The 12,953-nt window shown below is 44.6% G+C and overlaps 1 protein-coding gene across 2 annotated transcripts in view; it reads right to left on the bottom strand.

Moving 5' to 3' along the window:
* The window catches only part of Tmod3 (tropomodulin 3), a 64,306-nt gene extending 57,647 nt beyond the window's left edge, over positions 1-6,659 (bottom strand). For both annotated transcript variants that reach the window (XR_003376957.1, XM_005347620.3), the window contains exon 1: positions 6,473-6,659. The gene's annotated coding sequence lies outside the window, so the exon portion shown is untranslated. The remainder of the gene's footprint in view (positions 1-6,472) is intronic.
* Positions 6,660-12,953: the final 6,294 nt, after the last annotated feature.

Here is a 12,953-nt window from a genome sequence, read left to right as displayed (position 1 = left end):
AGAGAGAGACAGAGAGAGAGAGAGAGAGAGAGAGAAAGGGGAGAGGGGTTGGGTTATATAAACAAAATCCTAAGCTGCACATATGCACATATTATCTACACACACAGGAACATTGTAAAGGAACATCACTACTTTGTTCATATTTTTATCAACACTTAGCTTACCATAGCATAATCATTTGTATAAGTCTTTTTCTTTGCCACAGACTGAATATAATTTCCACTATTAAAAGAAAGTAATATCCTTGAGTGGAGAGGAGGCAGAGAAAAGAGCCAAAGAGAACCCAAGAAAGCCACAGATTAAGAAGGCTGGCACAGGGGTGGGCATCTCTCTAAGATCTGATCCCAGCTGTACTTCATTTCTGGGAGCTCAGCAGCCTTATAATAATAATCCACTACAACCCCACCCCCCAACTCCACAGCAGGCAAGCCTAAGTGGGTTTGTGTTCCCTGAGATCTAAGAGACCGATGAATACCATCTAATTGAGAAAATGAAACACGGCATAGAGCTACTTTTAAAAACCAAGGCAATACATAGTCAGCAGCCTAAATCCGTGTGCCTGACAATTAGTGCTGCAGAAGTTCCAAGATAACTGTGGGTGGTCAGAAGAGGCAGATTCAGCTAGAAGGGGTGTGGTGGGGGAAGCAGAGTAAGCAAAGCTCAAAGTCTAAGCTAAGAGGCAGCAAGGACTGGGGCCAGGAGAAGGATCGGGAGACTAGAGTGAAGAGAAAAAGGATTGATTAAAAAAAAAAAAAAATCGGTACATGTGGCCTGAAAGGTGGTTCGGGGTAAAGGTATTTGCTGCCTGATGACCTGAATTTGATCCCGGGGACTCACATGGTAGAAGAAGAAAACAGACTCCTGAAAATTAAGTCATCCTTTGACTTGCACGAGTATGCTGAAGGACATACAAACAAATAAATGTTAAACCAGGCAGTGGTGGCGCATACCTTTAATCCCAGCACTCAGGAGACAGAGGCAGGCGGATCTCTGTGAGTTAGAGGCCAGCCTGGACTACAAGAGCTAGTTCCAGGACTGGCTCCAAAGCAACACAGAGAAACCCTGTCTTGAACCACCCCCCCCCCAAAAAAAAATAGCCAAATAAATGTTAAAAAAAAATTTAAGGCCATCCAGGGCTACGTAGGGAGACACTGTTTCAAATAGGACAGAAAAGAGTTGTTGAGAGACAACTCAGTAGTTAAGAGTGCATACTGCTCTTGCAGAGGACCTAAGCTCAGTTCCCAGTTTCCACGACGAGCACCCCTAGTCACCTATAACTCCAACATCAAGGGATATCCTGCTGGGTGTGGTGGTCTATGTCTGTAATCCCAGCACTGGAAGGGAGGTAGAGGCAGGAAGACTTTCAGGTCATTCTTTCAACATAGTGAGTTTGAGGCCAGCCTGGGGTAAATGAGACCCTGTAGAGAAACCAGACTACCTTTACCACCTTAAGGGTAGGTCCAAATTCCTTGGTCCGGATGTAAGAAACACTAATCATAAAAAAGAGCAGCACTTCAAGATATAGGTTAATGACAGAACCACCAAGACGGCTTAGCAGGTAAAGGTATTTGCCGTCAAGCTTGATGACCCAAGTTAAATTCCCAGGATCCACATCATGCTGGAGAGAATTGACTCTCACAGGCTGTCCTATGACACGTGCATCATGGCTCATGGGTGCCTATTCACACACTAAATAAATAAATGTAAAAATTCTATTTTCAAGATATGGGCTAACAATTTCGTTCTAAAAGTAATTCTAGAGTACTGTAATGCATGCACTTCCAACTATTTACCACTTTGGATTATTCAGACCTCTATTCCTTCATTACCATTAAGTATCAAAACAAACCAACAGAGGTCTGTAGAGGTGACTCAGCTGTAAAGTACACACCATGCGAGCATGAAGACCTGTGTTTGATCCCCAGCACACATATATAAGTCAGGTAGTGTGCATTTGGAATCTCACAGTCGGGGAAGAGAAGACGAAGATCCCTGGGGCTCAGTGGTCAACGAGTCAGCCTTACTGACTTGAGCTCAGGAAGCTCCAAGTTCAGTGAAAAACCGTACCTCAACAATAAACAAACAAACAAACAAATAAGAAATAAAAATAAGGTAGAACCTGGTGCAGTTGTGCATAACCTTAATCCCAGCACTTGAGGGGCAGAAGCAGGAGGATCAATGTGACTCTGAGGCCAGCCTGGTCTATATAGTAAGTTCCAAGACAGGCTGTGCTATATAGAGAGACCCTGTCCCCCAAAAAGGGGCTTCCACACAGATGCACAGTAATATATATATATATATTCCACTCCCTAATGGATTCAGACAGATATAAGAATGTATGCTCAGATTTAACTGTTTTTTAATAATCAGCAAACATAATTTGACCCTATAATTTTAATATCTAATAGGCTAATGGACCATCACAATTAAATAACATTTCTGCTTCCTATATTGTTTTCCTTTCAGTATGAATTTACACTTAGGACTTTAAAGGATTTGACATAAAACCATGAAGAGCAAATGTAATTCAAATGTCAACAAGGCAGGTCAATGAGGAAGAGTGACACACTGCCTTAGCCACAGTTATAGCCTACACAATAATGTCCTCCTGGACTCTTTTAATCAGGAAACCCGAGCTAGGTGTGGTAGCTGACATTGGTAACTCCAGCACTAGGGAGGCTGAGTGGAGAAGGCTGCTGTGAGTGAGCAAATGACCCATGCATTGAGATCCAGGTCAGACTGCGCTACAGAGTGAAACCCATCACAAACAAAACAAAGCATTGAGATCCAGGTCAGACTGAGCTACAGAGTAAAACCCATCACAAACAAAACAAAGCAAAATTTCCTTGGAGGTGGCACATGCTAGCACTGTGGAAGAAAAGCAGGAATTTCATGACTGCAAGCCTAAACAACAGCAGAGTACACACTGACACAGAACACTATTAAAACCCACTCACTCCAACTATTTCTACCTCTTTCATCTTTTCCCTCCCTCTGTTGATTTCTAACCCAGTTACACATTTATACCTGCAGACATGGCCCGGCAGATAACAGTGCTTAGATCTAGCTGGTTTTCCTGTGTGCAGCTCATCTCAAGTTCCAAATAAATGGACAAAATTACACGTACTCTACGTAGATATGTCACATACACTCCAATATGACAGGAAGGGACAACCTGGGAGCATAGATGACTAGCATGTGGAAACAGACTGACTTTATTTGTTCCCCACCCGTACAACTGGAAAATACTTGACAAACAACTACCACATGTTCTTATTCCCTACAAAAAGCACCCAAATAGGAACATATCTTACACTCATCAGGAGCCCAAGACAGTGTCCAGGACAGAGTAAAATACATCCTTGCTGAATCAGTCAATTGCTGAAAATGTGAATGCAAACAACTGAGAATGGGAGAAAAGAGGGAGAAAGCTAAGAGCACACAAAAAGGGAAGGAAGAAGAAGCTAGCATGTGGCACCTACCTGTAATTCCAACTCTCAAGATGTGGAGGCAGAAAGATCACGAGATCAAGGCTAGCTTTGGCTACATTGTAAATTGGAGGCTTGCCGAGGCTGTGCGAGACTCTGTCAGAAAGAAAAATCCTTTTAATTGAAAATTAGACTCTTTCTCTCTCAATTATTAGAGATCACAGTTATTAGACACTTTCTTAAAAGAATCATCAGAAGCACTTTAAAATATCTTTGGAATTATCTTACCATCTTAATTTTCAAAGTGTGATTTCTACCACTTTAAGATATGCAAATTCCAGATTTTACTTCAAATTGAACAGGTATGGCAATTTACACATGCTAAGTGTGAAGAGTACTGGCCCTAAATGATGGAGACCCTTAGGTCCTTTCTGTTGTACTGACCTGTTCTTTAAATAAGTCAGTAGATGGGAGTTGAAAATTGTCTTTTGGATTTTGTGGTGCTGGGACCAAACCTAGGTCATTACACTTGCTAGGCAAACATTCAATTACTAAGCTACATCATCAGCCTGAAAAAAACTGTGATTACACTGAACACCAAGAATTGTGATGGGATCTGACCTCCAAGTATTTAATGTCAGGCAAAATATAGCTTAATGGTCGACCACTAAGATGAAAGAAAACTCAGCTATAGAGCAGTAATAGCCTCAAGAACTCACTTTTGTTCATTCTTGTCTAGCACAGCGGTTGGAATGATATACATTTAGCCAAGGTTTCCCGGATGGATTAATTTTTTTAAATAATTATTAAAGGAGGGGTTAGAGATATGGTTCAGCAGATATGATGCAAGAAGACATGACATTAACTTCCAGGCTTCCTCTGTAGGTTCACACATGTGTGAATACAGATGAACATGCTTTGACCCAATTGCATACCACACACACACACACACACACACACACACACACACACACACACACACCATAGAAGGCTAGGATAATCGTGGGGTTACCTGGCCACCATCAATCTCATTCTAAAAAAAAAAAAAACAACAACAAAAAAAAACTGGAAATGGTGGGAGATGCAAGGCAAGGGAGTTCTAAGATCTGGAATATAATGGGATGCACACTGTGGAGTCAGAGATGGGATTCTAACTGTAACTGTGTGCTCTTTCTAAGAATTCTACTTATGTGTGCGAGCTTGTCTGTATGTGCACCATGTGTACAGTGCTTGTGGAGACCAGAAGAGGATACCAGATGTAACTGGAGTTACAGATGGCTGTAGGCTGTGATGTGGGGGTGCTGGAAACTAAACCCAGGCCTTTGGAAGATCAACATGTCTTCTTAACCTCTGAGCCGTCTCTCCAGGCCCTAACTGTGGGTTCTTAAAGACATTTAGAGTTAGCTAGACTTGATGGCCCCATCTGTAATTCCAGTACTGAGAAACTGAGACAGGAAAAGAAGGGGCTAAAGAGCAGCCTGGGCTACCTAGTGAGAATGGCTCAAAACACCAAAAAGGGATGTGTATGTGTTTATATATAAAAAGTGTGACAGCTTGGGAGCATGGGGACCTTGGGGGGGGGGAGAGGGGGGCAGAGAAAAATGTATAGCTCAATAAATATCAATAAAAAAAGGGAGGGGAGTGTGACAGCACTAAGAAGAGGCAACTAATAAAAAGATCTATTTTTCTAAAATACCAGTGGGTCGATTGATCAATCAATTTAATCTGCCAAGAAACTATTCTGAAGGATTCTCAGAAAAAGAACGAGCTGCACAAAAAATATCAGAAACCAAAGAAGACTGCACATAGCTAACAGATCTCCGCAGGCTCATTTCCTGTTTAAGTATGACCTCCTGGGATAAGTTTTACTGCCGTGTTCATTACCAAATAGATGACTGTGGGTTTTAAGAGAGGCAGAGGGCGAATTGGAAATTCGATTCTTAGCTAAACATGAATGAATACATGGGGGAAAAGGGGCTAGAAACAGAATGGGGGAGAAGGATTCGGAAATGGGTAAAGGTGATTCTTAAATAAACACGAATGAGAAGATGAGAAAACAGAAAAGGGAGGGGAAAGAGATGAGAAGAAAAGGAAAGTAAAAACCGGGGCTGTTTCCCATTTCTGTTTGTAATCAGAATGCAGGCTTGCAGAGGAAACTCATCAACTTCTGTAAGCACAAAAATAACGACCCAGTCACGTCCTCAAAACAAACCCGCATCAGCTTCACAGCCGGTCCCAGCTGTGCTGCACAGGAGCCAGAAATTGATTCTAAGGCAGAGCAGAGCTGACAGATCAAAATGGTCAATGTAAGACGGCCAGATTTCAATCACGAAAAGGGTGTGTCCCAAGTTCTGTGGGTTCCCTCTCAACCAACAGCCGGGGCAGCAAGAAGTCGGCTGGAGTTGAAGGGCTGCGGGGTGAGGCACTTCCCAGACGACTTCCCCAGCCCACGCCGGGTCCAGAGCACCAGCCAGTCCCAAACCCAGATTGGCCAGTGCCGAACCCCAGGTAGACCATTCCGAACTCGAGGAGACAGCCCCCCAGCTCCAGACGGCCGGTCCCGAACACTAGGTGACGGGTCCCGAACCCCAGCCGGCCGGTCCCGAACTCGAGGTGAGGAGCCCCGAACCCCAGCCGGCCGGTCCCGAACTCGAAGTGACGGGTCCCGATCCCCAGCCGGCCGGTCCCGAACACTAGGTGACAGGCCCCGAACTCTAGCCAGCCTGTCCCGAACACTAAGTGGCCGGCCCCGAACCCCAGCCGGTCGGTCCCGTACTCGAGCTGAGGAGCCCTGAAAGCCAGCCGACCGGCCGCTGTGATTCACCGAAGCTCAGAGCCTGCGTGCCTGGCCGCGGGCGACACCCGGCACACCTTGCTGTCCCGGAACGGCCAGGCACCCTCGGCTCCCTAGCGAGGCCCGCGGGGAAGGCGCCGCACCCCTGCGGCGGGAAGCACAGCCGCTCCCTCCTCGATCGCCCAGGCCGAAGCGACCCGCTGCCGCCGCCCGCCGACGGACTTCCTGGAAAGCACCGTGCTGAACTCACCTGCTGGCGTCCGGCCGCCGACTCCCGGCAGAGCCCACAAGGTTTAAATTGCTCTTCTCTGTGGCCACACTCCGCTGCGCCTCAGCTTCAGGGAGTTGCCGAACTCTCCCGCCGGCTGCCCCCAAAACCAGACCGCGCTGTCTGTGTTGCTGGTTCCCCCCCACTCTCCGCCCATGCGCATGCGTGTTCTTGGGGGCAGGCTGCATGCTGGGAGTTGTAGTTCGAGGGAGAAGGGCGCGGCTCCACATGGACCTGGCCCTTTACAATGGGAAGGGTTTTATAACAGTATATAGAAACCAGGAGTAGGCTGAGAAAAATATTCTCTGCTCCTGTATTCCAGAGAACTGCGACCCTCTGGAATCTAGAAAGACTATCTAGAGGTTTTTTTGGTAATAGGTTTTCTTCTTGCATGGCGGTCCTTTTGTAAAAAGACATACGGAGCCAAAGCGTCTTTATACCCTTGGTTACTAATGCGAGGATATGATATCAGCTCTTTAAACTTGACAAGGAAGACAGATAAAAGCTAAGGGACTGGGGATGTAGCTCAGTTGGTAGAGTGCTTACTCAACTACACACAAAGCCCTAGATTTGGTCCCGAGCACGCATAAACTGGGTGTGATGGTACATGCCTGCACTTGATGCAGAAGGAAGAGAATCAGAAGTTTAACATAATCTTTAGCCAGTTACATACTGAGTTCAAGGCTAGTCTGGGCTACATGAGTATGTATGTGTGTGTATGTATGTATGTATTTTTGGCTAACTCAGGGCAGAAAAGGTCATAAGGCACCCCAGTGTATGGTGTCCCTAACACAAAGAAAGGAATAAAAATGAAAAGCAGAGCTAGATTCCATCAATGGCCACATTCAGGAAAGGAACAGATAAGCCCATATGAGCTTTAGGTTTAAGCAGAGGAGGAAGTGGGGCAGGGAGCAAGAAGTATATGTAACTGAGCAATCCTAGTCATGATGCTGGCTGGTCATTGTTTCAGTTTGGTTCTACAAGGTGGTCCAAAGAGGGTACAATATCATTCCAGAAGATGGTCCAGGGTACAGCCTCCCTAAGGATGGGATGCCCTCATCTGGGAGCTGTTCTGACCTGGGATGCTCTGATGTTCATGGAATCCAGGTGACCTTAGGTGCCTATGGGGAGTGTTGTGGGATAATCTTTTTGTACACTGTGAAGCTGTGTCTCTACCAAGGCACCTTCTGATTGGTTTAATAAAGAGCTGAGGGGCTGGAGAGATGGTTCACTGGCTGCTCTCCCAGAGGCCCTGAGTTCAATTCCCAGCAACTACCTGGTGGTTTACAACCATCTATAATGAGACCAGGTGCTCTCTTCTTCTTCTTTTTTTTTTTTTTATTTTCGAGACAGGGTTTCTCCGTAACTTTTGGTTCCTGTCCTGGAACTAGCTCTTGTAGACCAGGCTGGCCTCGAACTCACAGAGATCTGCCTGCCTCTGCTTCCCAAGTGCTGGGATTAAAGGCTTGAGCCACCACCGCCCGGCTATCAGGTGCTCTCTTCTGGCATGCAGGAATACATGCAGACCGAACACTGTATATATAGTAAATAAGTCTTGAAAAAAAAAAAAGAACTGAATGGCCAATAGCTAGGCAGGAATGGATAGGCAGGACTTCCCGGCAGAGAGAGGAACTGGGGAGAAGAATCTTAGAGGTTGGGAATTTGCCAGTGAGACACAGAGTGGGAGTGGGGGTGGGGGTGGGAGGGTGTCAGACATACAGTATGAGGAAGTAATGAGGCACATGACAGAACATATATTAATATAAATAGGTTAATTTAAGTTATAAGAGCAAGTTGGTAACAAGTCTAAGCTAAGGCTAAGCTTTCATGACCAATAAGAATTCTCCATGTTATTATTTGGGAGCTGGCTATCCAAAGAAAGACTGGCTACAGGGGAGTAATTGTAAAAGCTGACAATGTGATGTCTCATTCACTTTATTTTTTATGCCTTTATTCTTGTAGGGAAATGAGATATCATAGGTTTCTGGGTAGGCATTCCTTGAATGATGAACATGCCTATATGCAGAGGTAACTAGGCAACCCCAAAACAGGAAGGCAGCCACAAAATGAAAGCAGAGATGCTAGGCTTTATCCTACGTTTAGATACCTTATGGGCCCAAGTGAGGAGCCAGTGCTTTTAAACAAACGCTGTTTCTAACTGCCTGTTAGGTAACAATTGCTTCATTGTCCTGGTCAATCTTTGCTCCATCTCATCCTCCCATCCCAACTTCATGTTCTACATCAGTCAGTGAGACTGGGCTGATGTGAGAGCAAATGACAGAAGTAGCTGGTCAAAGGAGGGAAATAAAGTAGACAGTTTAGGGAGGGGAAGATGAAGAAAGTGGAAACACCTCAGAGGACTTTTTGATGTCCTGTGTAATGGCTGTCTCTTGTGCCGGGCTCTGAGGAGAAGCTCCCTAGTGAGTTTAACAGCATAGACAGGAATAATGTTCTGTCTTGATAACCTTCTAAAAATGCAGCCTGGAACCAGGCAGTGGATACTCACCTTTAATCTCAACACTTGGGAAACAGAGGCAGATGGATCTTTACACCAGCCTGATCTACAGAGTGAGTTCCAGGATTGCTAAGGCTACAAGGAGGAACTCTGTCTCGAAACACCGCCCCCCCACCTCAAAAAAAAAAAAAAACGCAGCCCGGAAGAGGACTGGAGTGCGTGCTTGAGGTACATTCCAACTACACCCAGAACAGGGACTCACCCAATGGTTAACCTTCTCCTGGCACCTACTTCTTCCTCTCAGGGTGGGGAGTACCCTTGGCTAAGTAAACACTCTGGAATTTTGTGCAACTGGCACCCACTGAACATCACTGATGATTTGGAATACCTCTCTGTCTCTCCTGCCCCCTCCTTCTTCTCTCCCTCCCCCCTCTTCTTCCCTCTCTCCCTTTCTTTTTTTCCTTTGTTTGTTCATTTGAGACAAGGCCTTGCTATGTAATCTGGCTGCCCTGAAACTTACTATTTGATCAGGCTGGCTTCAGACTTAAAGCAATCTTATCTACCAGGAACAAAGGCCTGCACCACCGTACCTGGCTAAGGGAAATCTGCAAATTAAAATATCCAGAAGCTGGTTTCTGAAAGACATTTCCTACAGTGCTCAGGTTCAATTAATATTTATTGAATATCTAATACATAACAAGAATTGTGCCATTATTTGTAATATCTTGTTGAACTTTGAAATAACTCTACAAAGAGGAAATTAATATCCTCACGTTTTAAACATGAAAATAAAAATGAAGAATTCAGAAAGTTAATTTGCATAACGTCAAATGGTTTCTCTCATCAAGACTACTTTCTTGTCAAGAAGCCAGCATGCAAATAATGACATGGGAGACTTATTATGAAGTATAAAAGTTCGGCCTAGCTTAGGCTTCTTCCTTGCTATGCCCAGATCCGTGAAGTACCCCAAGAACCAACAAGGAGATCGAGTCCTGTATGTCCTGTATGTAAAAGCAAAGAACCTTTATTCTACACAAGTTTGCAAACTCTGACACTCCCTGTGTCCAACACATTGGAATGATTGGAGAGCCCCGAGCTCAGTTAGAGTTGGGTTTTTATAGTAGTAATGGTGGGAATGAGGGACTTCTAAGGATTCGGACCCCTGATTGGCTGACATTTGTCTAGGGGTGTCCTGGTGAATGTGCCCTAGCCGGTGATCCTATGGAATGTTAGGAATTTCCTTTGGACGGTCTGTTCCTGAGTGGTGCCTGGGTAATCTCAGTTTGTGGTTCTTCCCGCAACCAGTTATCGCCTCAGGGTAAACTACTGAGACTCAGGTCTCCATTAAGTTTATCATGGCTGGGTCCTACATTCCTAGGTAGTTCTTATAGCTTAAATTAGCCCATATTTTTAATCTACTTTTTTTTTTTTTGTTTTTTTGTTTTTCAAGACAGGGTTTCTCTGTGGTTTTGGAGCCTGTCCTGGAACTAGCTTTTCTAGACCAGGCTGGTCTCGAACTCACAGAGATCCGCCTGCCTCTGCCTCCCAAGTGCTGGGATTAAAGGCGTGCGCCACCACCACCCGGCTTTTAATCTACTTTCTTCCACAAGGTTCGTTACCTCATTCCCATACTGCCCACCCTGTGTCCTCCATGTCTGCCTGGTGACTCTGCCTTTCTTCTTCCCAGAGTTCTCTCTGTGTGTGTAAGTCCCTCCTATACTTTCCTACCTAGCTATTAGCCGGTCAGCTTCTTATTACACCAACCACAGCAATACATCTTCATACAGTGTACAAATATCCCACAACAACAGACTGTATGTAAATCCAGAAATGAAGCATATACTCACTCAATTACTAGCCTGCCTTCTAACTGCTGATCAGACTGACATGTCTCTTAGATCTCATCATGTTCTTTAGAATATGATAAACTGTGGCCTGGCTCAAAGAATATGAAGAAACGTCTCCAAGACATTCCAGAAGAGACAGAATTTTGAATAAGTAAATAATTTAGATTCTTTGACAGTTTGTTTGTGTAATATTTAAAAAAAACCCCACAACTCCAAAACAAAACCTGATTTAATCGATGTATATGTATGTGTGCATGCATGCGTTTATGTTCACCATGTGTGTACAGGTGCCTCAGTAAGGCCAGGTGAAGATGCTGGATCCCTAGAACTGGAGATACAGGCACTTGGGAGCAGCCACATGTAGGTGCTGGGAACTGGACCCATGCTCTGCAAGAGTAATACATACTCTTAACTGTTGAAACCATCCCTCTAGCCCATTTTGTGTGTCTTTTTTTTTTTTTTTAAGAGAAGGTCTCATGTAGCTCAGGCTGGCCTCAAATTCATTATGTAGCTGAGGCTGGCCTCAAACTCTTTATCCTTCTGCTTGCACTTCCCAGATCCTGGAATTACCGGCACACACCACACATCTAGCTGACTTGACAACAGTTCCGTATTCTCTCCACATTAGTATCCTGGTTTATTCTGGCCTGAGAAAAGAAGCTGTTCTCTCCTGCCACTATTTTAGGGATTTAACTCAAGTCATCAGCCTTGGGGCTCTCTGGCTAGCCAGCCTAGCCTACTCAGTGAGCCCCAGGGCAGGCACCAATGGGGCTGGAGGGCTGGAGAAGTGGTTAAGAACACTTGCTGCTCTTCCAGAGGACTCAGTACCCTCATCTGGCCTCCATAGGCACTTGCACACGTGATGTACATTGTCCCTTTGCTTCCACATACGTACAAACACACACACACACACACACACACACACACACACACACACACACACACGAAGAAGGGCAGAGTATAGCTCTTACTAGTTTTCAGGGCTTGGTCAAAGTGAAAGTGATTGATAAGATAATACTCCAATGCTACTCAGTGCCTTGTGAGTCCTCATTAATGTTATCTTTATGCCTCCAGCCAGAGCAACCCACAAGGCCTGTGTCACACTGAGTCATCATAAGCAAACTAATACCAGCGGCAATTTGCTCCTTATCAAAAGATTCCTTTAGGAATTTTGAGCTTCCCTCAATTGTTTAATCAGTTTTTAAGAACATAGTTCGCAAGATAGTTGTGAAAACTTAGAACTATAGACCAAAAATTAAAAGAAAAGGAGGGGGCATTCTTTATGGAATTATTCCTTTACAAAGTCCAAATATAAAATAACTCCAAGTCAAGGATTCAATCAAGAGTTAACCCCAGAGAACCTAGAGAACAAAGGGGCCCCTAAGAGAGACTTACATGGATCTAAATAGGAAGGAGAAAAAGACGAGATCTTCTGAGTAAATTGGGAGTGTGGGGGCCACGGGAGAGTGTAGAAGGGGAAAGGGGAAGAAGGGAGGGGAGCAGAAAAATGTATAGCACAATTTAGAAAAAGAGATAACTGTCAAATCTGAAAGCTTGTGTCTAGAAACATCAATTAAACACAGGTCCAGCATAGGGGAATGAGCAGGAACCCATCAGGTGAGAGCAACTTTTGAGACAGCTCCATCTTGCTTGTATGCAACTCTTGGAGCTATGGGGGAGGGCCTCTCTGCTTAGAGAATGAATAGAACAACCAAAATGAATATGTTTTTAAGAAATAAAAAGCCATATGTATTGGAACACTTGGTAGGTACATGCAGGAAAACCAGGAGTTCAAGGCTAGCCTTGGCTACATATGAGGAAACCTGGGCCACATTAAAACCTTGTCTCAAAAAAGCAAAAGAAATAGAACAAGTGAATGAAACAAGAAAAGAAAGAAAAACAAGACTGTTTTGGTCCTTTTTAACTTTTAAGAACAGATTTATTTATGTGTAATGTGTGTGTGACCGAATGAACTTATGTGCCACATGCATACAAGAACATGCCGAGGCCAGAAGAAGGTGTTGGATCCCCTGGAACTGGAGTTAAAGGCTGTTGTGAGCTGTCATGTGGGTGCTAGGAACCAAACCTGGGTCATCTGCAGTAAGCAGTCTTAATCACTGAGCCATATCTCTATGCTGTGGAATAATCCTTTTGTATACTG

The sequence above is a fragment of the Microtus ochrogaster genome, chromosome 5, assembly GCF_000317375.1.
Source record: "Microtus ochrogaster isolate Prairie Vole_2 chromosome 5, MicOch1.0, whole genome shotgun sequence".
Taxonomy (NCBI): Eukaryota; Metazoa; Chordata; class Mammalia; order Rodentia; family Cricetidae; genus Microtus; species Microtus ochrogaster.
Note: the sequence above shows the minus strand (reverse complement) of the source record. Positions and strands in the feature narration are given on the sequence as shown.